The following is a 4,610-nucleotide window of genomic DNA, read 5'->3' as shown; positions in this document are numbered from 1 at the left end:
GCCGGGTTGTTGTCCCAAAAACGTAGAATTGTAAAATACTGAAAACACAGATCTCCGACCAAATCCAACCCAAAAATGAATGTTGAGTAGGATGTGTCCAAAATCAATAAAAATCGGTAGTTTTCGGTAGGGATAACAATATATATATATATATATATATATATATATATATATATATATATATATATATATATATATATATATATATATATATATATATATATATATATATATATATATATATATATATATATATATATATATATATATATATATATTATATATATATATATATATATATATATATATATATATATATATATATATATATATATATATATATATATATATATATATATATATATATATAGGGTAAGGTGGGGCAAATCCGACCGTTGGGTAAACCCGACCCCCCACTGTTACCGAAAATCAGAAGCACTACGCGAACTAATATCAATGGTGTCGTGTAGAGCATCGAAAATAATCATAATGGTGGCATGACAACATTTTATTAATCTACATTGAGATGCTCAAATGACAAAAAGTGTGTTTTTACAACTTTTGCTTTGACTTTTGTGCATTATTGCCTACAGGATATTTCTGATTGTTAAAGTGATTGCATAAAAAATGTAAGTGAATTTAAATTCTTTGATTAAAGTCCTACAAAGTGCGTAGATGAATTTGGTTCAGCCTTTTTCATAACTTTTTTAATTGACTCGTAATGAAAAATGACGCGGTGGGGCAAAGCCGACCTCTAAATAGTGGGGTTAAACCGACCGCTTTTTTGCTAAGAAAATGTTTATTTATCGAATTAAAAAATATTTTTATTGTTATTTTATATTATTTTTATGAAAAATGGTTCATAATTACAAACGAAAGACACAAAAACGTGATGATTATAGTATTCGTCAAGCAATTGCTCCGATGCAAATGAGAATATCATTACGTGCTACTGCTCGTGATTTTAGCATTCCAAGATTGACATTGAACTCTATTTTCTTCATGTTACAATTCAATAACACAACATTCATTGATTTATCATTGAAAACCATAAAATTTGGGTAATATCTGCACTAAATCAACCAAAAACATAGGGGGTCGGGTTTACCCCACCATTTTTGAAAACAGCAAGAAATGAACATTTTCGTAAAACGATTGTATCTCAAAATATTCCCAAGATCCAAATAAAATGCTATATATATAGAAAGTTGCCCATGAGTCTAACCTTTAATTTGGTATATAAAACGACTTGATCCGATGTAAAATGAGCATTTTACAGCCAAAACCATTCATATATATATATATATATATATATATATATATATATATATATATATATATATATATATATATATATATATATATTTGTATATATATATATATATATATATATATATATATATATATATATATATATATATATATATATATATATATATATATATATATATATATATATATATATATATATATATATATATATATATATATATATATATATATATATATATATATATATATATATATATATATATATATATATATATATATATATATATATATATATATATATATATATATATATATATATATATATATATATATATATATATATATATATATATATATATATATATATATATATATATATATATATATATATATATATATATATAGTTTAGTTGAAATCGGTCGAAAATTGAGAAAACTAATTTTTTTAAGTGATAAGTACTTCGAAGAAGCAATTTTTTTTCGCCCAGCTGCCCAACACCGCCTTTTGGCGAGGTAAGTTCTTTAGCCCATAAGTGTAGCTTCAAGTTAGTACACGACCAATTTTAAATTGTGCAGCAAAGTACACCCAAAATCCGACGGGTATGTTTCTATTACTTTTGGGTATGATTCTATTGTCTTTTCAGTAATGCAATTGCGCATTGCGGTATTAAACTCATATTACCGCAAAAGTAGTAAACGGTGGGATGACGAATTTCGGTATCTGTTCTTGTGTATGCATAACACAACTAAACACTTTTTCAGTATTTGTCAACCTTGGCTCTGTTCGTATGTAGGATAATTCGGTCGATTTCTATGATAGCATTAGTATCGAGTCAAACCAACCGGAATTCTGTCGGATTCCTACCCGAATTCAGCCGCAATGGCGGATTTTATTTTACTGGGTAGGTTGGATAGTGAATTAAAAATTTTAGGCAGTTTCCGGATCCGGCACAGTTTTCAAATCCGGACTTCTCAGATCCGGACCATTACCTGGATTCGGACTAGTTCCCGGATCTGGACCAGCATCCGGATCCGGACCAGTCCCTGAACCAGGCCCAGACTTGGTGCTTAGATCCAGACAAGTATCTGGATCTGGAGCCTTGGTTCGTATACGTGGATGCAAACCATAGGCTTCCTGTATATGACGGGAAGCGCTGTGAATATTTTGTGCAGTCACTACTTTGCTGTTGACATCCGTGATAGAAAAGAAATTTCATTTAACACCGACCGAAATGCCCCACCACTATTCCGAGACGTTTTTTTCTGACTGTGCTTTGAAGCTAGCCGAGTGTGAATGTGAGAAACTTGTCTTTATCCACATTGTGCAGTACCGTCTTCACCCATGGGCTCACTGGGCCAGGGTCAGGGGCCCGGGATTTTTGGGGCCCACACTTAGGATAAATATAAAATCATTATAAAGACTATATTTCAAAAAATAGTCGCACTCAAATGGTCGTAACTTTTTTGCTTCAGATCAGATCAATACAGCTAGGATCAATACAGCTAGGAACCGCACACCGTATCCCATCTGATCAAAATATTTAAAGAGCATCAGAGCGGCAGAAAACGAAGAACTGCATTGTTGTTAAACTGATCCAAACGTCAATCCAACATTTTGATTCAAGTTTCTATTCATTTTTAACAACAAGAATGTAACGTTTGGTAGACCACGTATACAAAGTATGGAAGGCACCGGACCTTAGCCAACTAACCAGAAAATCTTGTTCGGCAAGCGATCTGCGGATATGACAAAATATTCATTTCTTCGTCGCATCTAGGTCTGTAAACGGACAAATCCACATGGAAGCGTTCAAAAGTGACTTCACGAGTTCTAGAAAGGAAGACTCGACACCTTTTTGCCGGATTTGGCATGTTTCACACTGCCCAATTAGTCTTAGCTTAATTTGTATGTTTCGTTTTGAAAGCAATTTTAAACAAAGTTTACGTGACAACGAAAGTATTGAACACTTCTATTATCAAATACTGAAAATGTTAATTATTGTGACCTATTTTTTTGTGAGAATGACACACTATCGAACTTAAAGTTAGTGTTTCGGATTCTCCTTATTAGTAGCTAGCACCGTGTTTTATTTATTACATCTTCGATATATATCGTACAGATTACACTTAATGCTATTGCTAGTGTCAATGTTAAAAATTGATACCAGTTAGATGGTTTTGGCTCCTAACTCGTGCCAATTTGGTGCTAGTTTGAATTTATCATCTAACTGGCACCAAGATGCTGTAAGTTACTGATGAGGAGAATCCGAAACGCCAAAAACTTGCTAATTATTGTCAATATTCAAATTTATTTTCCATCAGTCTCTTTTCGGGTTCCTATCACCGACACCTTAGAAGCGGATCCACCATCTTAACCCTAGATCTCCCATGGATTGGGATTTACTTCCATCACATAGGGTGATGTAACGAAATTTTTTTCAAATCAAAATATCTCAATGGTTTCTACTGGGAATGAACTCAGACTCACTGAGCATAGAGACATTCAGGCTTGCCGGTCCACCACCATGGCTGTCTTCGAAAAACCAATTTATGGTTATTATGGTTATTATTACTTAAAATGCTCCAGTTCGCTCTCTACGCGTTCTCGAATCGGTCAGAACAAAAGAGTTCACAAAACTTCTGTCAGAATATGTAACAAAAATGTACATCACCACCAATTCGTACAAAAAGAAACATTGTTTCAAAGAAAGGAATGCTAACAAAATGTATGGATCTCAAGGTGATTGATTTCAAAGATTCTCGAATCTGTAAGCAAAGAGGAATATTGATTGAAAGAAACATTGCTGTACATTCTGTTTCGTTTCATCGTATCAGGAACATCAAGAAGCTATCATATCAAGAACAACTTTAAACGAAACATTTAAATGAATATGTGCAAACTACATAAAGTGTTCCAGAAATTATAAAAGGCAATGCGCTTCGGTTATGGTTACACATATGGGAGTATATGCGATGACATTTTCGCTACTCTAAACAACTTTACAATAATGGACGTTTAACACACCTTACTCCAACATTCCTCCTTCTTGATGGATGCAGTCATAATTCTCAAATAACGTCTTGCAACTATGAAGGACAGAATTCACCGTCTGAGCGGAATATAACGTAGTTGCTCAGTCCATTACACTGTACGCAGTTCACCTGAGTTCAAACTCCCACCAGCCCATATAGTGTATTAACCCGTTTACCACTATCAGTGGGATAGAACAGAAAAACTTTTCGACGATATTTGGACACAAGTAACGACACCTGGTTGTGGAAATCTGAAATCGCTTTTGTTCTCCATATATTTTGAATTTTTTGATCATCATACTCAT

Source organism: Topomyia yanbarensis, chromosome 3 (assembly GCF_030247195.1).
Source record: "Topomyia yanbarensis strain Yona2022 chromosome 3, ASM3024719v1, whole genome shotgun sequence".
NCBI classification, from domain to species: Eukaryota; Metazoa; Arthropoda; class Insecta; order Diptera; family Culicidae; genus Topomyia; species Topomyia yanbarensis.
This window is presented reverse-complemented; position numbering follows the sequence as displayed.